This window comes from Sus scrofa, chromosome 11, assembly GCF_054392235.1.
Source record: "Sus scrofa isolate SSC_HxYL_T2T_F1_AM1 chromosome 11, Sscrofa_HxYL_maternal_Yorkshire_Landrace_v2.0, whole genome shotgun sequence".
NCBI classification, from domain to species: Eukaryota; Metazoa; Chordata; class Mammalia; order Artiodactyla; family Suidae; genus Sus; species Sus scrofa.
The window spans coordinates 67,496,551-67,523,649 of record NC_139393.1 but is presented as its reverse complement, the minus strand read 5'-3'; the positions used below and the strand labels follow the sequence as shown (position 1 = coordinate 67,523,649).

Below are 27,099 nucleotides of genomic sequence, written 5' to 3'. Positions count from 1 at the left end.
TGACATCATTGGGTGTTGATTTTGTGGGCATGTGTGTGTGTGTGTGTGTTGAGATGGGGAACATACTAATTTCTTTCTATTTTATAGTTTCCTGATCAGGAAAGGCAACAGAATATTATGGAGAAAGCTGTCTCTCAGAGATCCTGGACTTTGATATAGGTGCAGGAATTGGCTGGAATTTTGTAGTCATTTTCCTTGGGCAAAATGTGAAGGTATGTTTTTAAGAAAAGAGAGATGAACATTTGATATTTCAGTGGTCAAAGAGGCAGGTTGTGCCCAAAGCTGCTGGTTGTTCCCTGCTACGCATTCTTCCCACTTTGATTATCTGTTCATTTATTTGTTTATTTTTTATTAATATATATATATATTTTTTTGCAATGGAAACTTGATTTTTATATTTCCAGGCCTCTTTTGAAGCTGGTGGAAGTGATGTGTGCATTCAAGTTATGCCCTTGAAAGAAAAGAATTCACTCACTTCTGGTTTTTGTCTCCTTGTTGGCTAGAATGTGGACACCATGGTAGTGAATCATCTTAAGCCTTGTGGGTAAGAGGGAAACTCTTCATTTGATGAAGCCAAAAAACAAAAATAAAACTGGGTTCCCAACAATATTGGAATTGGAGAAATTTACTCTTGGACTGCTATGAGAAAGAAAGAGTGAAAAAAAGTGGAGCAGGAGAGGGAAGTGGGGAAAGGGAGAGGGAGGGAAAAGGAGGGAGAAAGAGATCTCTCATGTAAAACTCTTGCCATATTTGGTATATAAAGTCATGGATTGGGTGAGTCCACTAAGGCAGTGATTCTCAACAGGAGATGATTTGGCTTCCAGGGGACATTTGGCAAGGTCTGGAGACATTTTTGGTTGTCTGGGAGGCTGGATGTTACTATCATCAGGTTAGTAGAGGCCAAAGATGCTGGTAAACATCTTATAATGCCCAGGAGAGTTCCAACAACCAAAGAACTACGCCAAACCAACTGTCAGGAGTGTCAAATTTGAGAAACCTTAACTTAGGAAAAGTGTTGATAAAGTTGAGAAGACCTAAGATTGAAAGAAACAATCAGTTTCCTTAGGGCACAGAGTAACGGCAGAAAGAGAACTGGAAAATCAGACAGGTCCAAATTGTTAACATTCTTGTTAAGCCATTGAAGAAGTTTAGACTTCATATTCAGGGCAAATAGGAACAGGGACTGAAAAGGGGCTTCACATAATAGGATTTGTGTTTTAACGAAATGAATTTGGCTTCAGCGTGTAGAGGGAAGTGACTTGGAATGAGCAGGTCTGGAGGCCATTTAGCCCAAGTTTAGGACAGAGTATCCCTGGTGAGGGCAGCGCAGTAGGAAAGGAGAAAGCAGCAGATTCAGGAGACTTTCGGAGATAGAAGCCAAGTATCTGGTGATCATTTTGACAGGCTGGTGAAGGAGAGAGAGGGTTCTGGTTTGGACTAGAAGCACAGAGGTGCCACTTAGAGAGAGGAAAAAAAATCACTTCTCTGCCTTGTGTATTTTCTCTAGCATTATGGAGATGGCAAGTATGCAGCAAAGGATTTAATAAAATATTTAAATCATCACCAGATTCCAATTGGTATTTGGAATTGGGGAGGAACGTATTTTTCACATTTAGCAGAACAAGCAAATGGAAGGCATCTTTGAAGGACAGTCAGGAACTAGGGTCCGGGTGAATAAGTGCTGGTCAACCTTTTCACTGAAGGTGCCCGTTTCCTGCTGTAGTAAGTACATTCATGTTGAGGGATGGTGTCAGGTTGGAATGTTTAACTAGAGTTATGAGCCCTTCCCTCCCCAACCCCATCTTCATAATTAAAACTGAAGCCAGAAATATTAGCAGTGTTCCAGGCCATTTGCCTCTGAGTTGACATGGTTAAATCTATTTTAACCACAGTACACAACTTTGTTAAAGGTCTCCCAGTGCCTCCATGGCCATGATAGAAACAAAGTCAAGTGTAGAAATTGTCCTTAAAAAAGATTGTTATTGTAAAATTTAAAAAATCTCTCTCTATAAAATACATGGATCAATTGACTCAAGAAATCCCACATACGTGTCCTAGTTCCAGGAAACATAGTAAGAATTTATAAATGCTAAATGCAGTAGGTGCACATAAAGAGTGGTCTCCTGGAAGGATGGAAATTTGTGTTTAAAGGCTACAATAAAATGTCAGGCCATATCAGGATTACTCAGAATGGAGAATCATTAATTTTTAAGGTTATTAATTATTTCTAAGACTGAAAGAAAATCTAGATAAGATAGGATTTTAAAAACTCACTAAAGAATTTTATTAAATCAAAATTTAAAGCCACTTAAAATTACTGAAATGATTTTATATTAAATATGAGAAATCACAACCTAAAAACTGTGATTTTGAAACTTACCTAGATCAAGACATTCTAATGCGAATTTAATATTACACAATTAATTTGCAAACAGCTTATCTCAGAATGTGTAACATTTTTGTCTTCTGTTTATGTGGCATGCTTGTATACTACTAGTTTTCCAAAAGGCAGGGGAAAAAAAAAAAAAAAACACCAAAAGCAAAACCTCTAGAACAGATTATTGTTAAATAGGCATTATATGTATTTATATATATTAGTATTTCAAGAACTTAAAAATATTTTTTCTTTGTTTGGCTAGTATTCTGGATTAAATTTTTAAAGATATAGTGCTTCTAGAAAAATAAAATCTTAGGACTTACACATATGAGTACTTTATGAACATTTAATATATGCTCAAGTTCACTTGAATACAGTTTCGTTACAAATTTACTCTTTAATATAGTCTCTTATTCATATATTTTATCCAACAATACACTGGAATTCACAGAAGTTCTATTTGGTAGAAATGAAAAAACTTATTTGCTCCCTCTGCTGGAGAGATAGGTGTTAATTTAAAAAGACAATGTGATTTCAAACTCTGGAAAGCAATGTGTACGTTTTATTTCTCAAACCCGAGAAGTGTCTCAGTTAGCAAATGTAATGGCATTTAGAGAGGCAGAAATAAAGCACACTTAGGTGCATTCTCTTTTAAACCTAAAATAAAGGGATGCGCTTCTGGAAAATGTTAACTTGGGAATGAGGATTTAAATGTTTATTTCTAAAGTTTCCTTTGCTATTTATTGTACAGGGTCACCTCCTAGAATTATCAGCCTATTTTGTATTCCTTTATAGATGATGTGGACTCTTGAGTATTATATTTGTATAATATGAATACACAAGGAAATAAAACAAGAGATATTGCATAACTTTTAGCATTTAGAATATTTTTATTTTCCTCTTCTCATCATTCTGCAAGTAATCTCTGACTACATATTCTGGGGCAATTATTGTGAAAATGTACTAGCAAGGCTGACAGTATATCAGCTTATAGATATAATAACAATGATAATATTTAACATTTATTGTGCTCTGTTGAAGTGCTAAGAAATCTACTAAATTCCTTATGCAAATTATCGGCTTTAGTCACTTCACAAGTACGTGAGGGTTGGTATCAAAACTAGAGTTGACTTTCTGTAGAAGTTGGCACAGCCTCTGTGGGAATAAGTACTGTCCTGCAAAGGAGACTGATTCTGAATTGGTGAACTTCTTATCAGTGGCCTCGGTCACCTGCTGGACTCCTCAAATTCTGAGAACCAGATTTATACCCTCCCAGCCAGGAAATCAGAGGATGCCTTTATAGCAAACTGAGTCCAAGAAACGAGACCTACAGATGTTGATATCTGAAGTTCCCTCAATGAAAAACTCTGCTTTCTGTTTTTTCACCCTATTTCAAAGTTTGCTTGTAAACAACTACCCCCATCCCTACCAACCTCATAAATATAAATTCAGGTAGGAATGATCAGATTTTCCAATGAGAAGTTTTAATATTAAAAACTGAAACCAAAATAAATGAACTCAAAAACCAAAAAACTAGTCCCATTTTTTTCTTCTTCTCTGTCTGCCCCATGGCATATGGAGTTCCAGGGCTGGCGGGCCAGGGAACCAGATCCTAGTTGTGGCAATGCTGGATCCTTTAATCCACTGTGCCAGTCCAGGATTGATCCTGTGACTTGGCACTGCAGAGACGCTGCTGATCCCATTGCATCACAGTAGTAACTCAAAAACCAGCCCCATTTTACAGATGGAGAAACTGAGTTCTGATAAATAAATCACTCGTCTAAGTTCATTCTGATAAATAAATAACTCGTCTAAGTTCAAACACATATAGCCAAGCCAGAATTTTAATCCAGGTTATCTGACTCCAGACACATGTAACCATTATAAAAAGTTCTGAATGAAATCTATAGAGTGAAGTGTCACTTGCAAATTGTACGACTGTTTTAAAACCAATAAATGCTTAGATATGTTACTACAAAGCTGCCTTTTCTTCCTGCCAGGAATTATGTTAATGAGGAAGACTCCTTGCTCTCTCCACTGGAACAGTAAAGACACCTTGCTGAGGCTGTGTGGGAAATGGGGAAATGCCTGGCACAATGGAGTTCTTGGTTAAGAAGTTGGCATTTGAGTGCTGATCCTCTGTGTCAAAAGGTTAAAATTTTCTCAGTCTTTTTCATTGTTAAAATAAATGTGCCTCTTGCAGGGAAGTAATAATGATAAATCTGAAAAGATCTGCATGATGTGCTGAGCCTTACAATGTAGGATAATATGCTGTATAAATACTCAGTAAAAAACTTATCAGCCCCAAATCCAATTTGGTGTGTAGCTATACTCTTGTGCATCACATATGGTAATGGCATAGAAAATCATCTGGAAAAAATATTTTACATGTTAGAAGAATCAATTCAGTGCCCTAAAGCTGAAGAAGTTTGAATTAGAGTGTTAACACCTTATTTAACGGTTTGAATACTGACTTCTCACCAATTTAAAGGAAATGTAATAATGCATCTGCTGCTTTTATGATGATACAGTCAAATTGTAATATAAGGCCACTGAATCCATTGCTACTTGAATGAGTCAATACTCTCTAACTAAATGTCCTAGCTAATGATTCCTGACTAACTGATTTGACCAATTATGTATCTGATTCTCAGAGCCCTGAGATACTGAGTAAAAACAGTGGTATGGAGATTTTAATTGTGACCATATAATATGTAGAAAATATGATGTTAAATTGATTAATTGGTGCATCATAAAACACTTGAGGTCTATACTTTTAAAGTTAGCTATGGAACAAAGAATTGTGCACTGAATTTTATACTCCATAGACATCTTTAAAAACATAAACCCAACTCCTTAAGCAGAACATAGTAATTCTATTTCTAATACCAAAAAATCTCTAACACAGTGTGAACATTGCACAGAAAAATCTCTTTAGGAGAAACTGTACTAGCAATATTAAGACTCCTTCAAATAGCCCAATGGGCATCCAATATATCTGCCACATCAATTCAATAAACCAGAGCTAAAAAACAAGATAAAAGTAATTCCTGTCACATTGCAGAAAGGGCTGTGTTAAAGGACACAAGACGAATGACCAGGCATGTCATTGAGAGATTGTGTGGGGAGTACTTCAGAAGTGCCATAACAGAGGCTGCTGTTAGAGGCAAAACAACCTATAGCCTATTAATATGATTTTATTTCGATTTTACAACCAGTATGGCCTGAGAAAATATAAGTGTATTTATACATGTTATGTTGCATGTGAGAAAAATGAGGCCCAAGGAGGCTGTAACTTTTTCAATAATATCACTACTCTTTTGGTAAAAATAAGCCATAAATACTGTTTTAGGGAAAAAATTCCTTGATATAGTGAATAACATAGTTGAAAAGCTCTGGAATTACAGATGTCAGATCAGTTCAAAGAGGCTATGTTTGTGAAAAAGGAATGAATCAGGAGATGATTAAATAAATTATAGTATATCCATACAGTGGAATTCTATGCAGCCGTTAAAAAGAATGTGGTGGATACATTCAAAACATTATAGGTATATCAAAGCAGAATTCTAAAATATGATCAGGTAAACCATGGGAAGTCTGGAAAAACAAAAGAGAGGAAATAAACTGAACATTTAAAAAAAAACCCCAAATTAACATATCAATAATTTCAGTAAATGTGAATGGTCTAAATATACACTAAAAACAGAGATTGACAGAGTAAATAAAAATTATTAAACTATATTCTAAGAAATTCTCTTCAAATATAATGAGATAGGGAAATTAAATTAAAATAATAGGAAAATATATATTATGCAAACATTAATCCAAACAAAGCAGGAATGGCTATATTAATATGAAATAAAATTGACTTCAGAGTAAAGAAAATTACCATAGACAGAAAGGAACTTTACATGGTCAATTCACCAAAAAATCATAGTAATGATAACTGTGTATGCCCTGAACAATAAGCTTTGTGTCCTAAAACCTGTTTGATAGCAATGTTTTGTACAATTAAAGATAGCTATTTAGAATATCTTACTGATAATTAATTCTATATATTTATGATAACAAGTTTATATTTTCTTTGGCCTTTCATGGTTTTCAATATTGATGTTTTCCCATTACAGAAAAACTTTACCAACTCTTCTCTGGTACAGACTCACTAGTTAGGCAGACAGACGCTTTCAGTGGTAAAGCAGCTAAGAAGTTTAAATTATTAGCACCTGTAAGAGAATATGCAAAGCGTATTTTGAAAAGTTATATGAGAATAACAGAGACTTTTTTCCCTAACACCTTTGCTCAGTGTATACTGAGTTATACATCAATAATGCTGTGTAACAATATACCCCAATAGATTTTTTTTTTTTTTTTCTTTTTAGGGCCACACCTACAGCATATGAAGTTCCTAGGATAGAGGTCAAATTGGAGCTGTAGCTGCCAGCCTACACCACAGCAACGCTAGATCTCAGCCACATCTGTGACCTATACCACAGCTTGCAGCAATGCCAGATCCTTAACCCACTGAGCAAAGCCAGGAATTGAACCCACATCCTCATGGATATTATTCATGTTTGTTGCTGATGAGCCACAGCAAGAACTCCTCCAATACTTGATGACTTAAAACAGCAATCGAATATTTGCATAGATTCGTGGATCAGTAGACTTGGCTGATTTAGGCTGCCCCAGGTGAGCAGCTCTTTTTGCAGGCTATAACAACTTGAGTAATTTTGCTTCTAAACACAGATTTGTAGGTTATCTAGGTGGCTCTGCTCAAGTGTTTTCCATCCTCCTTGGAACAACTGGCTAGTTAGAGCATGTTTTTCACTTGGAAATGGCAGAGGCACAAGAGAAGAAAAGCTGTGAGACAGTTTAAGCCCACTTTTAGAAGAACAGCAAATTCCCTAAGCAAAGGGTAAAGATAGAGGGAAGTGTGAAGAATTGGGGCCAATGGTGAGCTTGAGTAAGACCATTAACTGTGTGATTCATCTCATTTGCCAAACACCACGCGCACACACACATAGACACGCACACAGGCCACTGATGTCTTCCTGCTGGATTTTTGTTTTGCTTCTTTTAAAAATAATGTAAAATATATTTTATTTGCAAGTCAAAATTATGAAAGAGGATGACATTGAACTCCCATATTTGTGTTTACTACATACTTCAGAGGGAGCGGCATAAGCAGGAAATGGTGGGCAGTGGTAGAGGCTATGTGATCCAACAGTTTAAGAAACTTTATGCTATACGCCTGGAACTGTCTTTGTCCACTTGGTCAATGAGTGTGTATACTTCTTTTCCCACTTTCCTTTCTCTTGTGAGGCTGTCATAAAATCATGGCATGTTTAAGCTAGAAGAATCCAGACATTTTAAAACTGAGTCAGTCTAAAAATATTCAAACTGTTCCTCATAACTCTTGGGTTATAAAGTGGGAGGGTAGATACTTGAGGACCTTTCTCTACTTAATAAGAGGAGGTTTGTTTTAGCTCTTTTGTCTACTCATCTTTCAGGTAATGTTTCATGACACAAAATGGTTAGAGCATCTTTGATCTTACTGAAATCACCCTCTTTTTTTTTTTTTTTTTTTTTTTTAACAGATGAGGCTAATGAGATCCTGAGATTTGGTTTACTACTACGAGGTATTATGGCTTAAAACAAAACAATACAAAACAAAACAGATATCTTAGGCTCAGGTTTCGTGGCTTCAACACTTGATTAGTTTGCCTGTGTAACAAATTGCCATAGCGTTAGTGGCATAAAGCAAAGCGTATTATCTCAAAGTGTCTGTGGGGTAGATGTTAATGGCATGGTTTAGCTGGATCCTCTGCAAGGCTGCAGACAAGATTTTGTCTAAGGCTGCATTCAAGACACTGTCTAAGGCTGCATTCTCATCTGAAGGCTCAAGTGGACAAAGTTCTCATCTGAAGGCTCGAGTGGCAAAATTCATTTTTTGATGGCACTAAGATTCAGGTCAGCTTGCTTCTTCAAAGGCAGAAAAATACAGACACTCAAGCAAGTCAGGATGCTGCATTTTTAGGTAACCACATACATCCCATCACCTTTCTCACATTCCATTGGTTAGAATCAAGTCACAGTTTCTGCCCACACTCAGGGAGAAAGATTACACAAAGGCATGAGGATCTGAGCATGGGACCATGGGAGCCACCATACAATCTTCCCACCACCAGTGCAATACTGCCTCAGCTGTCAAATTATTAGTAGATGAGGGTATGATAGTGGTTTAAAATCTGTCTAGGGTTTAAAAAATATTCTTTCCTTTATCTCCACTCCCTTGAATCTGGACTGGACTTAGGAATTTCTTTCTAACAATATTAGATGATGGATGTGATGGTGTGTAACTTCTGAGACAAAGAACGTTGGAATCTTTTTTCCCTTTGCTCTCTTTCTTGGATGACTCACTCTGGGGGAAACCGGGTGCCATGTCGTAAGGACATTAAATCAGGCCTGCCGAGTGGTCCATGTGACAAGGAACTGGGAAAAACTTGTCAAAAGCAGAAAGGGTTTCTGCCAACAGCCATGTAAGAGCTGGCCTTCTGCTGACAGCCGCATAAGGCAGCCATTTCAGAAGAGGCTTCCTGAGCCCCGGTCAAGCTGTGAGATTTCTACAGCCCCAGCCAATATGACCTCTGAAAAAGAGCAGAACCAGACCACTCAGCTAAGCCACTCCCAAATTCCAGGCCCACCAAAACTATACAGTCGGTAAATTTTATTACTTTCAGTTACTAAATTCTGGAATAATTTGTTATTCAGTAATAGAGAATTAATAAACACACAAAGTGCTTTATTTTTAGGTCTCATTTCCATCAAGGAACCTCCCCTACTGTATATTATGGGAAATTCTTACTGATAGATCTTTTTATATTTATGAAAATCCTCTAGAGATCTTCTGTTTATTTTCCTCTATAAAGTGACAACAACCCAAGATAGAAATGTCCACTTTTGTTAGCGTTAAGAATTCCTTGTAGAGGAGTTCCTGTTGTGGCTCAGTGAGTTAAGATCCTGACTAGTGTCCATGAGGATACGGGTTCAGTCCCTGGCCTCACTCAGTGGGTTAAAGGATCTGGCATTGCTGCAAAATGTGGCATAGGTTGTGATGTGGTTTCAATCTGGCTTTGCTGTGGCTGGGGCATGGGCTGGTGGCTACAGCTGCAATTTGACCCCTAGCCTGGGAGCCTCCATTTGCTGTAGGTGTGGCCCTAAAAAGACAAAAAAATTTAAAAAAAAAGGATTCTTAGTAGAAAAAATGAAATGTCTATACTGTGTCCTAAAGCATTGATTGAAGGGGTAATCTCCTCTGGAAAAGGCTGTGCTTTAGTTAACATTCAAATCTCAGAGCTGACTTAAACTTTCTCCACCCACATTTTAGAGAGTGTGGCCTGCAGCTAGAGCCGCACATTCTTCTACAGAGAAATGTTCCAAAGACAAAGTAGGAACGATGAGGACACTTGTTCTTGGACTGTTCCAGGTGAGCGAAGCCTCGGCACCGATGCAAATGAACTTGCTCAGAGCCTTTACTCAGAGAAAACAGTCAAAAGATCAAATCTTCATTGGGAGTTATAACCCTAACAAAAGTTAGAGAGTGAGGTGCTACAGAGAAAGACCCTGCAGCACTGAGCACAGAAGCAAAGCAGCAGAAAATGTCATCCAATTGGATTGGTTTCCTTAATGGGACTGAAATAATCTGGTCTAAGTGAAAAAATAAACTCTCCTTATTGAGGCTGAATTTAAAGGGGCAGGTTTTTTGTGGTTATCAAAAATAACTGGCTTTACACTTGGATGTTAGCTCTGCATAGCAATTATTCTTCATTTCTTTACTACTCTGACCCTTCTTGTTTTCTTGTTTTTTTTTTTTCCCCTAATCTGCCATGCATTCCACTTTTATTGTTAGAGCTGATTAAGCCAGGGTAGAATATTTTCACTTTTCCACTTGAAAAATTATTCTAGAATGCTTTTTCCTCCAATGCATCTATTTCACAAGCAGTCTTATTACTCCTCCTTTGGTATTGGTGTTTCACTGGCCAAACTGAAGTCAACTAATGTGTTTTTCATGGTGGAGGAAGCAAAATATCTATTGGTTTAATTTAATCCACATTAAATTGTGATATTAGTGCCTTAGAGGGGTAAATTTAAAAAGGCCTGGATTTAATTTATCAAGTATACCGAAGTAGGTAAATAACAGCATGGAGCCTGATGCATCAGAGTTGGAAGTATAATGAAATCAGTAGGTAAGCCCTCCATAAAATTACTTGGGGCGTAGGAGAATCCAGACATAGCAAATTATACTTAGCAAGAAGAAGCAGTTCTAGAGAGTGTGAAGCAATTAGTCAGATTTACAATCTCGGAGGAGAAAAGGGAAAATTACTTAAGTTTAACTCAGAAGCATCTTAAATCATCATTACACTGCATTGATCTCAGTTGAAAGCAACTGGCTAGAAATGCTTGGTTTATCTTTACCATTGTATATTTCCATAGTGTTTGACGAACACTAAGATTATACAGCTCAGGATTTGAACTATAGGAAATTATAAACACGTAAGGCTTTTGCAGTATGTGCATGTCTTTTGGAAGAGGAGTCTTAGAACATTTAGAAGAATCAATGTTGATCTATAAATTGTATTTTTTAACATTCCTACCAATATACTAAAGTGAAGGGAGGGTAAATACATTTAGACTTGTGGTTGCCAAGGGGGAGGGGGAGGGAGTGGGGTGGTTGGCCAGCTTGGGGTTAATAGATACAAACTATTGCCTTTGGAATGGATTAGCAATGAGACCTGCTGTGTAGCCCTGGGAACTATGTCTAGTCACTTATGATGGAGCATGATAACATACGAAACTAGAATGTGTACATGTATGTGTAACTGAGTCACCACGCTGTACAGTAGAAAAAAAAATGGGGAAATAACTATTAAAAAAAAAGAAAAAAAAATTTAAAGAAAATGAAGAAGTTTACAGGGCACTGGTTTTAAGTGAGAAATAAGCTGTACTATTTTAACTGGTTTTAGTTTCATCCATTTACTTACTGAGTGGTTCTGATTATTAACAATTTTATTTTTAGAAAAATTTAATGTTCTTAAGAATAATATGAAGATAGTTTGAAATATGCATTCTGATGTTGAAATATCTATATAGTCAGTAGAACAATTGAGAAATATCTTCCATTGATTTGCCTGAATACACTTTTAAAATGTCAAACTGTTCATATTGGAGGCATGTGACTCATACATTAAAATTTGTGATTGGGGAGAGGAACATAAAATTACCCATGAATTTCTAGTAAAATGTACTCTTGAATTTGTCTTAGAACTATTTGGAAAATTAAGTCTTCATATGTTATCTGCATATTTTTAGCAAAGGGCTAAAAATTAGAGATTGTCATTTTCTCAAAGAGAGGGATAGGCCAGTTATTATTTCTACCAACTCTCTACTAAGTACATGTCTTGAAGAGAAAAGAGAAAAAAAAGGAACAAGATGGCTAACAGCATCAGTAGGTAGATGTAGTTGGGTGTGTGTTTGTGTGTTGTTGTGTGTTTGCTCACATGTACTTTTGTTGTTTAAGATTTTAGTTATCATAATTGGTTAAGCATACACATACACAGAATGGCTACAGTGACCAGTGCTATAGAATTTCTCTTTTTAGACTCTACTGCTGAAATATTTATGTTTAAAAAAAAAAGGGAGGTGCCTAGTACTTAGACTGTACCAGAGGCTGTGATGGTAGCTTTTACACTTTAGTTAATTTTAACCTAAGCAACTCCTAAATTACCATGCAGCTTCCTATTTACCAAGACAGTGGATCCTTCTAATATTGAAGCTTAGGGAAAACTACAGGGTGAAATAAAGGGCAGTGTTTATTGGCTTTAACATGGGCCAAAGAACTACTGCTCTAATCCTATAATTTAGGTGTAAGGAGAATGATTTTAAAAAGCCACTGGTCCCTATAAAATCTTTCCCCTTACCATTTCCCATAAAGCAATGGTTGGTGGAGAAGGAAAACCTGAGTTTGAAAAACTTTCAAGATTTGGTTATTTATATTGCTAAAGATGGACACTAGGGTTGTCCCACCTTCTTGTTTGGTAATTTTTGTATTCATGTTTTGAAAACACTTTAATGAGTCCTCATTTATGCACGTGGAAGGTATCAGAGACAATAACAAAAATGCAAAGCCATCTTTTTTAACACATATTAATGCAGAAATCATTAAAGTAATAGCATCCAGCAGCACATGAAAAAACAATACAAGTGAGCATCTTTCCAGAAATCTAAGGATGGCTCAATTTTAGACTGCTTTGGTTCATATGAATAGACCAAATGTAAACCCAAAAGATCATTGTCCATGGGTGTTGAGATGGCTTCATATAAAACTCAACACCCATTCTTGATAGTGTGCTGGGTGTATTTTCTCTTCCAGCTCATTCCTCTGTGCCCCAGGAAGCTGGCCTGCATGGAGTCTGTCAAAGGACTCTTTCAGTCTCTGGGGTCTAGCTCAGTTCAGGAGGAGCTCATAGAGTGAAAAGAGAGTGAGGTCAGAATATTTAGTTCCGTTTCCCTTCCTGAAGCATTGTTTCTAGCTAATTGTGTGCCTTAAAAAATGTCACTGCTACCTTGATGTTGGCTTTTCTATATGACTTTCTCCCCCTGGGTTCTGGTCTATGCTTTGATCCCTTGTTCTGTCTATCCTTGGAATAATTTCAGGTTTACTGAAATATCCTTTGAGGTTCCTTGATATTCCAGCCTCACCTTAATAAACAGTTCCTTTGTTAAAATAAAATCACCCTAATTCAGTATGCCACTGGTTTTCTTCTATGACTTTGATTGGTTCATGTGGGAAACTTCCTCACCATGATCAAACACTGTGGTGTATCAATAAAGTATAGAGACAAAGAACAAAGGTGTCTGGTCTTTTGTCTGAGGTTCCTGGTACAGAGCTGCAAAAACCAGGGGAATATCCTAGGGATAGGAGGGTCTTTGCTATGCTAATGAGGTGACTCATGGTGGGTCTCTAGGTAGCTTCAGTAAAGGGTCTGATCCCCCAAAGACTGAACACTGGATTGAAGCATTGGGAACTCTGAGGTAGTCTGACTTCTAGGAAGTAGAGAGGGTCTGGAGACTGGGCTCAATCCCATGGCCAATGATTTAATTATTCATGCCTAACTTATGAAGTCCCAATAAGAAGCTCATTGGACCTTCCTGGTCGGGGAGTGCATTGATATGCCTGGAGGGTGACATGGCCTGACTCCTTGTGCAGAGGGCATGGGGATGCTGCATTCCCCTCCCCAACTCCCACTACCCCCTATTGAGTATCCTTTATAACAAAACTGTGATCCTAAGTAGAGAACTCCCCTGAATTCTGCCAGTCATTCTAGTGAATTATTAAAGCTGGGGGGTTATGGGAACTCTCCAATATGTGGTCAGTCAGTGGGAAGTCCAGGTTGCCTGGTAACCCCCCAACTACGCTGGCATCTGATGCAAAGCTGTCTTGAGGAGGAATAAGCCCTTAAACTTGTGGGATCTAATGCTAACTCCTGGTAGTTAGGGTCAGAATTGTATTGTAGTACATCCATCAGGGCGGTGAAACAGGACAAACATGTAGCAAGTTAGGAGGCAACATCATGTTTAATGGTGAAACTTCAAAAATATTTCTTCTAAAATTGGGCCATCCACTATCATATTAATATTTTCATTTTTAGTAATATAATTTATTGAGGCTATGAATTTCCACAGAGTAAACAATGATTTTGCTGAATCTTCTAAGTTCTAATATGTTTCACACTTATTTTTAGAAAATACGTTCCCTTCCCCAGAACAATTTTGGATTTACCAGAATCTGTGTCTCTCAAATTTTAATTCCTAAGACCCCAAATAAACTCTTGTCTTATTTGTAGCCTTCTGTGTTTCTTGGTTAACAATAGTTTCCTTAAGGTTTGTTCTTGGTGTTGTACAATCTTTGATATTGGACTCTTGTGTAATGACATATATCTATTATTATAGTTTTAGACGGAGTGTTTTCATTCCCCTAAAAATCCTCTGTGTTCTGGCTATTTATCCCTCCATCTAACCACAATCCTGGCAATTTCTGATCTTTGTTTACTGAGCCAGGCACACAGCAAACACTCAGGAGATTTTAGCTTCTTCCCTTTTCTCAATTTCTTTCTTTCTTTCTTTCTTTTGGTCTTTCTAGGGCCACATGTAAGGCATATTGAAGTTCCCAGGCTAGAGGTCGAATCAGAGCTGTAGCTGCTGGCCTATGCCACAGCCATAGTAACTCAGGATCCAAGCAGCATCTGCGACCTATACCACAGCTCATGGCAGTACCAGATCCTAAACCCAGTGATTGAGGCCAGGGATCAGTGGATTCTTGAGGATACTAGTTGGGTTCGTTACTGCTGAGTCACAATGGGAACTCCCCTTTTCCAATTTCTTACATGTACTTTGGGATGTGGCTTTTATTTATAGACATTTAAAGACTTTTCTTAATGTTTTTTAAGATTCTCTTTATATAAGGACTCAATTGTGTAAATTTATTTTTATTATATTCAGCCTAAATGAGAAACTAACAATGATTTATTGAATATAAATCTGGGTAGAAATGAATGTCTTTTTAAAATTCCCTTACTGTAAATCAAATTTATTTATTTATTTATTTTTTTGTCTTTTTTTGCCATTTCTTAGGCTGCTCCCGAGGCATATGGAGGTTCCTAGGCTAGGAGTCTAATCGGAGTTGTAGACGCCGGCCTATGCCAGAGCCACAGCAATGCAGGATCCGAGCCATGTCTGCAACCTACACCACAGCTTAAGGCAACGCCGGATCCTTAACCCACTGAGCAAGGGCAGGGATCGAACCCTCAACCTCATAGTTCCTAGTTGGATTTGTTAACCATTGAGCCACGACGGGAACTCCCTCAAATTTATTCTTAAACAGCCATCAGTGCTGTTAAAAACAAAATTCAACTGAGTACATTTGAAGATCTAATTAACTTTATTAAATGATATATGAATCAGGCAGCTTTCCATCTAGTAACTAGAAGGGAGTTTTGAGGGGTTATACAAAATGAAAGTTTTTTATAGAAAGGAAGGTGGGGAAAGGAAGTCACTAAAAACAACAACGAAAAAAGGCAGGGAAATTTCTTTCTGGAGAATGCCAGGGCAAGCGTTTTACCAGGCAGACTGCCTCTTCTTTCTTTGTTGGGGGGTGGATAAGAGAAGGCTCACGTGACAAATAACTTCACTAGTTACCAGAAAATTCCACATTGGTTAGTTTAGACTATATTTCTGGTAAAGGTCAAAACTGCAATTAGGTGAGGTATTAAATCTAGGTTTCAGAGTTCCCTGGTGGCTCAGTGGGTTAAGGATCTAGTATTGTCACTGCTGCGGTGAGTCTGATCCCTGGACTGGGATCTTCTGCCTGCCCATTGCAGCCAATCAATCAATCAATCAATCGATCAATCAATCAAGGTTTTGCATCATGGGCTTTAGCATAAATGACATCATTTTAGTATTTCCCCTAGCAGTGCTCTTCTTCAATTTAAGAAGTGTATTTACAAGATTTCTGCATTTATGTGGTGAATCATTTGTTATGAATTCACTCTTAGATATAATGCTCCTCAGATTTTGAAATTTAGGATTTTCTTTTCTTTCTTCTTCTCTTTCTTTCCTTCCTTCTTTCTTTTTTCTGTCAGCATCATGTTTTATTTTTACCAGAAAAATTGCCTGGATTATTACCGTACCTAAAACTGTGTAGCTAAATCTGAGATACTTCTGGTGAGGCAAACAGTGGTAACTACTTTTCAAGGCCAAATATTCCTGATTTGATGTGCTACTAACCACAGCCAGTCCTTGGCAAAAAGGCAAAATTTGTTTCAGTTTCTTGGTTCATTTTGTACTTTATTTAGTTATTTTTTTGGTAGCAAATCTTACCCTTTTCTTCAAACAGGTTTATTTTGCTTTATTCTTACTTCTATTATGATTAAATATGTTTATTTCAAAGCAATGCATACAAGGAGATATTCAATGAATACTATGCAAATTTGTCTTTTTTGGCAAAATATAGTTCTTTCTGATATTTGGGCCATGTAGTCCAAGTATTGAATTGTTCTCTCTTCTAGGATAAAAATAGATGCACATATTCTCTATAGTAAATTTTCAGTGAGTTCACTGAAATCAACTGCCTTACATTTCTGTTCAGCACTTTGGAATTTTAAAAGTGCTTTCAAGCTTTATCTTTCTTACTAACTGTGTAAGATAGGGCAGGTGCTATTGTTGCTCTTAAATAGAGAAACTGCAAATTAAAGATTCTAAATGATATATCAGACTCTAGTAACTGGAGGATGGGTTCAACACCCAATCTTTGGCCTTTTTGTTTTAATGCTGTTTTTCTGCTAACCCACCCTGCCTCTCTCTATATAACTCAACTAAACTTAGTGACTGTTGATATCAGAGAAGTTGGGGATATGTAGTTAGTTATATTAATTCTGACAGGTCAAACCATAGAGTTGTTTGATTTTTCTATACCAATAATTGTAGAGAATTATGAGAGCTGAACTTATAATTCTAACTTTTGCTATCATAGTAACTGATGGCTGTTAACTCACATTCAGGTTCATTTATTTAGAAGAATTTATCTGGTGAGTGGATTTGTCCTGAGCCATGCCAGCCAGTGTCAGGCAATGCAGGATGATTGGAGCTGAATGCATCAGAATTTTGTAACTAGAGTTTGTCTAAACGAAAATAACGAAGCAAACTAAGTTAAAGTGTTACCAGCCCTAGTGACAAATTATTGTATTCCCAAGAATTTAAATCAGAAATCAGGAGAAATAGTTCTCTCAAATAAAAAAGTATGTGGATCCAAGTTATTTCTCACCAAGTACAGATATTGGCAAAAAAAAGGGATTGTTATTCATTGAATAGCATGTTCTTGTTCCTTTACATGATCAGCTCTTTAAAGCCTGTCAAATCTGTCAAGTCTATGTTATTGTCCCATTTTACAGATGAGAACATTGAGGCTCAGGGGCAATCAATTGCCATTAATGACAGAGCTCAAATGTGAAGAAAGTGTCCTCAAACCAAAGTTCATGCTTTTTCTATTCTCCAACAACACTCTCTCACAAACAATTATCTGCAATTTGTATAATCTTGAAATGTTTACGTTTGCAAATCTTATACCTAACAGATAATCATTTCTTAAGGAAATTAGACAACACTTTCATTTGCCTGAGGAACTAGAAGAAATGTTTTTTAAAAAGGGAGATAAAAGGTAGAATTAAAATATGTTCCTTAAACCATTTTGATAATGTCAGACCACAGTAAATAACTGCAGTTAGTTTAAATGCCATGCTTAACATACGTTTGATTTGGAGGTAAGGGATTCTTCTGATACCCTATAGGAGTTGTTCCTGGACTATAAAAAATTATTTTGCACAGGAGAAGAAGTTTAGTAGGGTTAACAAAAATTTGCCAGGACAAAAATGCAGAAGAAATTGACCTGTGTAGCTACATGTGACGTAGACACATTTAGTACATAAAAGGTTCGTGTATTCTATTTATAAATTTAAATTTTAATTACCATGACCCATGATAAAAAGACTCCTAATACTATAATTTAAAAAACTACATAGATTTATTTTTCCAGAAAAAAAATCTTTATAATTCATTGCAACTAACACCCCTAAGGGCCTCCTCAGTACTTTGCTTCAGTGTATAAAGTTTCTGTTAAAAAAAAAAAATTATAATAACTCATTAAGGATTCACTTTGAATATTGTTTTGCATTTTAAATACTGTTTGGTAAATTCTAGTTTCGACAGTAGTGAAATGATTTGGTGTGGAGTGGGCTCTTGGTCATGCTGAAGGACAGTAATAAATCAGTTCCATGAAAAAAAACCTGAGTGAACGTCACTACATTAGCTCCAGGACATTCAAAAGCAGCTAAGCCTTTGTTTTACCTCCAAAAGGAATGTTTAATTCATTAGAACAGGTAGAAAAAAAACATGCTTGTGCTTTTTCTTGGTATTTTACTTGAAAATTAATCTTTTGTTCACCACTGGATCTGTACAAAAACAAATTTATTTGAAAGGAATTAACTGTCATGCGGTGTGTGGGCCTTAGTTTTCCTAAAGTGAATAGGAAATGTCTGGAGCCTAAACAATATTTCAGTTTGAGGGTAATGTGTTTTCTGGTTCCTACCCTGTCAGATTCTCACCCTCATCTCCAGGGAGGCAAGAAAAAGAATGCCTATATGACGTATTTTGCCTTAAGCAAGTCCTGAAACTAGGATTCATATTATTCATTTGACTGCTTTCCATAGATTTGCCAAGGGTCAGAATATAATCCATTTTCTCAAAAAAAATAATACCTCTCTTTTACAAATGAAGCTGTATTTTGTACAAAATAATGAAGGAAAATGGAGAAATAATGACTCTGAAACTTTTTTATACATTGAACTAGATAGAATCAGGCTTTTAAATGGGTTTGAATATTTTTTTCTTTTTCTTTTTTTTTTAGGGCCATATCTGTAAAATATGGAAGTTCCTGGGCTAGGGATAAAATTGGAGCTGCAGATGCAGGCCAACATCACAACCACAGCAACACAGGATCCCATTCACATCTTTGACCTATGCTGCAGCTTGTGGCAACACCGGATCCTGAATCTACTAAGCCAGGGACCAAACCTGCCTTCTCACAGACACTATGTTGGATTCTTACCTGCTGAGCTGCAATGGTAACTACAGGTGAATATTTTATTTATTTTACTTTATTTTATTTTTGCTTTTAGGGCCGCACCCTTGGTCTATGGAGGTTCCCAGGCTGGGGGTCGGACCAGAGCTACAGCTGCTTGCCTACACCACAGCCACCACAACAAAGGAACTGAGCTGCATTTGCTACCTACACCCACAGCTCACTGCAATGCCAGATCCTTAACCCACTGAGCGGGGCCAGGGATTAAACCTGCATCCTAATGGATGTTAGATTCATTTCCACTGAGCCACAACAGGAACTCCTCCAGGTGAATTTTTTAAACTGATCTATTTTTGGAGGTATTGGAAAATTTAGGACTCTGAATACCCTTCCTGGACATATGGAAAGTGAAAAATTTTTAAATCCACACATGTATAGAGAAAAAAATACTTAGAAATCATGAGGTTTTGTCTCATAAAGTAAATGGAATATGATTTATTCCATCCCAGATGTTAGTTTCCACTGATAAAAATCTTCTTAAATCACTGACTTATCTTGCAGAGAGGCATAATCAATGGACTCATATGATAAAGATTAACGATGGTATTACAGTCTTCAGAAGTTAACAGAAGGTCATAATCATATTTTGCTATATGGGAAAGCTTTTTAGAAATAAGCAGTATCCAGGAGTTCCCATCGTGGCACAATGGAAACGAATCCGACTAGTATCTATGAGGATGTGTGTTTGATCCCTGGCCTTGCTCAGTGGGTTGGTGATCCAGCAGGTTGATGATTCAGCATTGCCATGAGCTGTGGTGTAGGTCTCAGACGCAGCTTGGATCCCCCATTACTGTGGCTGTGGGCGGTGGTGTAGGCTGGCAGCTGTAGCTCGGATTCAACCCCTAACCTGGGAACTTCCATATGCTGAGGGTGTGGCCCCCCCCCAAAAAAAAGGAAGACCCCATAATTACATTCCAAACACAGTAAGTATGTGAACATACAATTTTTGTTGTTGTATTTCTTCAAATTCAGGGATAAAATAATAGAAAAGGTCTATGAAATCACGGAAATGTTCCTACCCTAGAATTAGATAAAAAAAGACAAAATAAGTACCCAAACTATATGATTTGTCTGTAGTATATCTGGGAATGACTTTTACACCAGTCATTCTCTAAGTCTTAAAATTTTTCTGTCATGACTATTACAACTATAACTGATCCTCAAATTGAGAAAAGTCACATCATAACCTTTCCAACAACCTGCCACACCAATTCCTTGATCTGAATTCCCCATAATGGACCACACTTGACATACTGGAATATCTTTTATGCCAATTCTTATGTTTCATCCTCTACATTCCATAAATGCCAATTTATAAATATTCTATTTCCATACAGACCGCTTTCTTGATCCGCTTCATTGTCCCCAAATCCATTGCCATTACCCTTGTAGAGTAGGATAAGTTAATTCAGAATTTTCTTTTTTTGCTTTTTAGGGCCACACCCAGGGCATATGGAGGTTCCCAGGCTAGGGGTTGAATCGGAGATACAGCTACCAGCCTATACCACAGCCACCGCATCACCAGATCTGAGCCATGTCTGTGACCTACACCACAGCTCTTGGCAACTCGGGATCCTTAACCCATTGAGTGAGGCCAGAGATCAAACCTGAATCCTCATGGATCCTAGTCGGGTTTGTTAACCACTGAGCCACGAAGGGAACTCCCAGAATTTTCTAATTGGAGAAACAAACATCTTCCACCTTGTAGAATTTGAATATCTCACTATTACCGTCCCCAAACACCCAAATATCACTCACTCAGAGTTTCAGGATTAAACCCTTATTGCTGTAGAACAAAGAGAAATAGTTATTTGTTGAATTGATTTTAATGGACCATTAGAGTCAATAAAGGAAGAACTAGTGGAGAGAATTTTTACTTAGCAGTTAGAAGGGTGGAAAAAAAGAGTGCTCGAGAGTTCCCTTGTGATGCAGTGGGTTAAAGATCTGGTGTTGTCATCGCAGTGTCTTGGGTCGCCTGCTCTGGTGTGGGTACAATCCCTAGCCTGGGAACTTCCACATGCCATGGGTGTGGCCAAAAAGGAAAAAAAAAGAGTGCTTGAAGAAGCGAGATGGAAGGTAAAACATTTGAGAGAAGAAGTCATGTCCTAGAGGATGAGAGAGGCGAGAGAACAGGTAGGTCTTTCAAGAAGGAGAAGGCACTGATATTTGTGCTTTGGGTAGACTTGGAAAAGAACCACTGTGAGGCATTGCTAATACTCTTAGGGCTCAGGTACATGATTTGACCTCCCATGCTTTGCCTCTCCTTGCCTCAGCCAGGTTTTATGATACTTATTATTTTAAGGCTGCACCCATGGCATAGGGAAGTTCCTGGGCCAGGGACTGAAGCTGAGCTGCAGCTGAAACTTGCTCCGTTGCTACAACTTGCTCCATTGTAGCAATTCTGTATCCTTTAACACACTGGACTCTGCATTGCTCTGAGCCTCTACAGTCGGATTCTTAACCCACTGTGCCATGGCGAGAACTCCTCATGCTATTAATTTTACTGAGTGGGGTTTTCCCTTCATCTGGTCCTTTATTGGGTAGGTCCTTCACTTGGTTCAGTCCTCATCTCTGAACACCCAGAACACCCTTAGTATCAATAGAGGGATGAGCTGCCTGCTTCAGTCTCTAAACCTCCACACACACTTGGGGAATTGCTGAACTCCATCAACTAGAGACACCCAGAACTCCATGGTGCTTAATGATACAGTGGAACATACGTGAGTCTTAGAGGCAGCTTGGATCATCTCTGATTTATCATCTTTTTCTTTTCCCATTGTTAAAAGACACATTTATAAAAAAAAAAAAGGCCAAATCCTGACTCTCATAAAAAGCATAAAATGAACACATGTCAAAAATTGTATTTAACTCATGAATTTATGAGGTAACCATTTAGATGTTAACAACCAGTTCAAAAGATAATTCAAAGGGCAGAGATATATAGGCCATGAAATGATTTTATAGATGGAAGCAAAACCAACTCTTTTCCATAGGGATGGGGGAGGTGGGGTTAGGTAGGAGAAATAAAATGTCTATCAGACAGGATTATTTTGCATGCTAATCAACAAGAATCATCTGCAGTGCTATCAGCTACCTACAATTTATGGAATTCTAAAATCGCTCCAAAGACCAGGAAAGGTACAACTCCCTTAAAATCAGAAACTAGAAATAGAAGGTGGCAAATTTTTTTCTGTAAGGGATTAGACAGTAAATATTTGAGGGCTCTGTGGTCCCTGTCACTTATTTATCTTGGTTTTGTTCTGTTTTGCTTTATGACCTTTTAAAAAATATAAAAACCATTTATAGCTCAAGTGCTGTCCAAAAACAGGCCACTGGCCTGATTTGGCCCAGGGCATGCCCAACTTGTATGCCTGACTCCTGTTCTCAACAGCTATAGTTTAAGATTAAAGTCTCCCAATAACCTTTTTGGTTCATTTCAAAGTCTTTCACATTTTTTCCTTGTAATATCTGGGCTCATCCTTCATTTTGCTGCAAAACAATTCTTTTACGATGCTACTTTGGCCTGTCTTCTACTCAAGCAACTTCATTGGATCCTTGAGGAATTAAGTAAGTGCAGGCTTCTTAGACCTGGCATTCAGGACTTTGTAATTGCTCCTTTGACTGCTGCAGATTTATTCCCCAGTATCCTCCATGCATGAAACACTCACTCACTCACTCTTTCTCAAATATGTCCCATTTTCTTACTTATGTGCATTTTCACATGTTTTAACTATTACTCAGAATTTTCTTCCTTTTGTGAAATCCTAGCCTGTTTCAAAAGCAGCCTGTCCACTGGAGTCTTTCCCAGTTTTTATGCAGGGGGGATGTTCTTCCTTGAGCCTTCCAAATATCAGCACCATTATTAATATCCTTCAATCTAATCTTCTCTCTAGTAATTCATCTTTACCTGTATTACTTCCTATCTTAGGCAGTCTGTTTAGGCAGCTGTAACAAAAATACCATGGACTGGGTGGCTTATAAGCAACAAAAAATTATTTTTTTGTAGTTCTGGAGGTTGGGAAGTCCAAGGTCAAGGCAGATTCAGTATCTGGTGAGTATCTGCTGAGAGTCTCCTTCCTGGTTCAAGATGGCTGTTTTTTCACTATTGTTCTATGTAGCAGAAGGGGCAAAAGATCTCCCTGTGATTTTTTTATAAGGGCACTAGTTCCACTCATGAGGGCTCTGCTCCCATGACCTAATCACTCCCTGAAGACCCCACTTTCAAATAGCCACACACTGGGGATTATGTTTCAACATATGAATTTTAGGAGTACACAAACATTCAGTCTGTAGTATTTCCTATTCAACATCAAAAGGCCTAGTCTAGGCCTTTCAAAGATTAGGTGCTCGGCAAATTTTTGTTGCATTGCATTACTTGTTCCTTCTTTTGTTTCTGCGTGATTTTTAAATTTGCTGGCATATGAATGTTTATCAACTTAGTGAGATAAGCTAAAAGTTTTTATTGCCTTTATATCATTAGGCAGGCTGATATCTATGGGAAATCACTTTCTATATGTGTAGTAGTTACTTATTTATGGCATACCAAACTACTCTAAACCATATTAGCTTAAAGTTAAAAACACATTTACGATTAAATGGTTTCTGTGCATGAGAAAGCTATGTGTAGATTAGGGGGATGCTCTGGCCTGTGGTCACGCCTAGCACTGCAGTGGACATAGAGTCAAGGCTACAGTCACCTCAAAGGTCAACTGAAGAAAGACTTCCTTCCAAGCTCACTCACATGCTTTTGGCAGGATCCAGTTTCCTGTGGGCTGCTGGACTAAGGGCCTTGTTTTCTCACTAGCTGTTGGTCAAAGACACAGAGGACCCTCTGGCCCTTGTGTATTCTCCACAGGGAAGCCTACAACAGGATTTGGGTTTGCTTCATCAGACCCGGCAAGCGAGAAGAGCCAGAGGGAGGAGGAGGGAGAGAGAGCGAGAGATCAAGTCTTTTATAACCTCACCTCAAAAGTGGCTTTCCATTACTTCTGCTGTATTCTATTTGTAAGTGGCACATCTCCAAGTCCGGCCCACAATCCAAAGGAAAGAAAATTACACAACAGTATGAACACCAACCAGGAGGAGGGATCATTAGGGGTCATCTTAGAGTCTGCCTGCTCCAATTCTATTTGAGTTATTACCAAACCATTCAGATGATGGTGATAATACTGAATCTATCAAACTCAGAGAATTGCAAAATTAAAATGCGATCATAAATTCAAAATGCTATGGAATGCATTTTGTGGTCCCTAAATGTAAGAAGGTTATGGGAAACCTTCTCCTGTCAAATAAAGGAGAAATTGTCAGAGTGATCATATTTAGGGAAAAATAATTCATCTTCAACAAAAATTAATGTTTACTAAAAATAAAAATGACTTAGTATGACTCTACATCTTTCCCTTTATTATCTAAGCCTCCATCTTTTTGAAATCCAAACATTTTTCTCTTGTTTTGCTATGGCACTGAAGATTCTAAACAGACATACTTGCATCTTAAAAGAGGTTTTGGAAAGAGGGAGTGATTATACACAAAGGAAGGGTTCTCAGGCATCTTTGAAGGTCTCTAATTTTGGGAGATTGCTTTCCTAAAAATCTTGGAAAAGACTGTTTACTCTGCTTATATATATCATCAGAATTCCTTGAGAAATCATCTTTAAAGGGTCCAGTTAATCCAATTTAATCACCATTGTTTCAACTATTGCTGCAAAAATCATTACACCTGCAATCTATCAGGGTTCCAGTAGATGGCAAAAGCATACTATGCACCCAAGTTGGAATAAGTTCGAAAACTTGTATATTGGAGGCATGAACAAATGGTCTCAACCTGTTTTTAAAATCTGCTTTTGTTGTGTTTGGGACACCATGGATGTAAAGGGAATTGAAGCATTCCATCACAGACACCTCTGATGCACACAGGTTTTGCTGAAATTCTACAGAATTAAAAAAAAAAGTTCATAGGAATGAGCAATTTAAAGCAGAATCGGGTCATGCCTGTGTGTTAATTTTGTATTTAATTCAACCAGGCTTTTTACTTTTTGATTTGTTTTAATAAAACAAACTGGATATAATATGGAAATCACTTTAATTAAAAGAAAGGCATATGGCACTTTGTAATTATAAGTCATGAAGATTCGTTATTTAGATACTGCTCTGCTATGGGAGTTAATTGACAGAAAGATGTAAGACATTTGTATTCAAATGGTGTTTTTCAGTTATGTGATACAAGTACTTTTAAAAGAGTGTACATATTATTGCGCATATTGTAACTTAGAAAGCATATATGCATGACAATTTCATTGCTATTCGTATCTGTTTATGTTCTTGCTAATTTGACAATATTGTAATTTAAACCAAGAACATAATGCAGCTATGTGATTGTAACCAGTGGGAGATAAGGATGGTTAAATTTATATTCACACAGAATAAACATAAATTAGCAAAATTCAGATAATTTTTCTGGTATTGATATCATCTGAAAAGGATGCACATATCCAAAACACAGCAAGGTAAATCTTGATTTTCTGTTTGTTTTCATTCATAAAATGAGATGCATTCCCACACAAAAAAGAAAGAAGGACATTTCCATAACTGAGCGTGGTAATAATGCTTATTTGCTTTATTTGTTCCTTTGGCCTCAGAGAATATTATGAAAGTCCTTCCCGTGAGGCGTGCTCCCCTGGGTAAGGGGCTCCCCATGGGGAGGGGCCACTTTGAATCAGAATAAATACTAGGAGGTTTGTGGGAGTTGCTCTGCAGTGAGCAGATGGGCAGGATTACAGCTAGAGCTGGCTCAGGTTGTCAAATCAGAAAGCCTGAAGCAGTAGCTTTATAAAGGGAAATGAATACCAGGGTTTGTAGCTGGGGAATTAGAGCAAGACTGGCTGAGCTGAGATCGATGTGGGCAGGTCAGGAATGAGTTTCTGAAGAGAAGCTGTGTGCCAGGGTACTTTTTCCGCGTGGCGTTTTGGAAGACTTTCTGTTTGAAGGCACTAGCTACATGGATGCCTTTAGGGACGGTCAATCTGCAAAGTCCTCTCGACTGTTTCCTGAGTTTTGCTGGTAGCTCAAACCCAGTTAGATTGTAAATGGGATTTGGATTACTCTGTGTTTAAATACATTATCTTACATATGTTTAGAGTAAAGCTTAGCTGGTATTTTTCTATCCACTGTAGATATTTTTTCAAGACAACCCATTGGACTGGGCCTTTTATTATTTCAGAGTGCTTGGTTTTGAAGTACAGTTTTATAGAATTTATTGTGTCCTCTCGTCTATGTTAATTAAAACTTGAATCTATTTTAGCACTAATCCTTGGAGGACCTTATTTTTCTTTTTCCAGAGGAAATGTTGATTTCCCTTTATATATTTTTATGTATCTATGCTCTTTGTTTTTCCACTTTTCAATCCCATGGAGATTTTTAAGTAGCCATGAAAGTAGTTTTATTCAAAGTTTTCCTGATAACATAAATAAAATATGCATATCCATCCATTGCTTTTTTATATACAGATTCTCCTTCATTCTAGATACTGAATGAAATTAGTTTTACAGATGCATAACTGTTTATCACAAGTTAGCTGAAAATAAAGATATTCTGAAAATTAGACTCTTAAAAAATTCAGTAAAAGAAAAAAATCAGGTTTGAAGAACCTAAGACCTTACGGTAAAAATGGCATTAGAGAACTTACCTACACACTTTTCACATCTGATGTTATTTGAAAAGACAGCTGTATTATTAATTTTGATTTACTGTATTTGATGATGAGGAAATTGTTAGATCTCTGATCCACATAAGTTTAATGATATATTTTTAATTTGTTTTCTTTGTTGGAGAGAGTGTTCAGGCCAAGAAGCTCTAGATGCTTGTTTTTGTGTGCTGGCCTCAATCTAATGGTGAATACTTTTGTGATTCTATTGCTTAGAGCTGCTGACAACAGGGTTCTGATACTGGTTCCCACCTCTAGGTCTTCTGTCCCTTTG

General features: G+C 37.4%; 1 long non-coding RNA gene across 5 annotated transcripts in view; it reads left to right on the top strand.

The window, feature by feature from the left end:
- Positions 1 to 27,099, top strand: part of LOC102165694 (uncharacterized) — a 134,763-nt gene that overhangs the window by 43,903 nt on the left and 63,761 nt on the right. For 4 of the 5 annotated variants that reach the window (XR_014820108.1, XR_014820109.1, XR_002336726.2 and 1 more), the window contains 4 exons: positions 88 to 212; positions 405 to 544; positions 4,378 to 4,528; positions 18,891 to 19,117. This is a non-coding gene — a long non-coding RNA (uncharacterized LOC102165694). Of the gene's footprint in view, positions 1 to 87; positions 213 to 404; positions 545 to 4,377; positions 4,529 to 9,761; positions 9,861 to 18,890; positions 19,118 to 27,099 lie in introns of all 5 variants that reach the window. The other variant, XR_014820110.1, reaches the window with a different exon arrangement.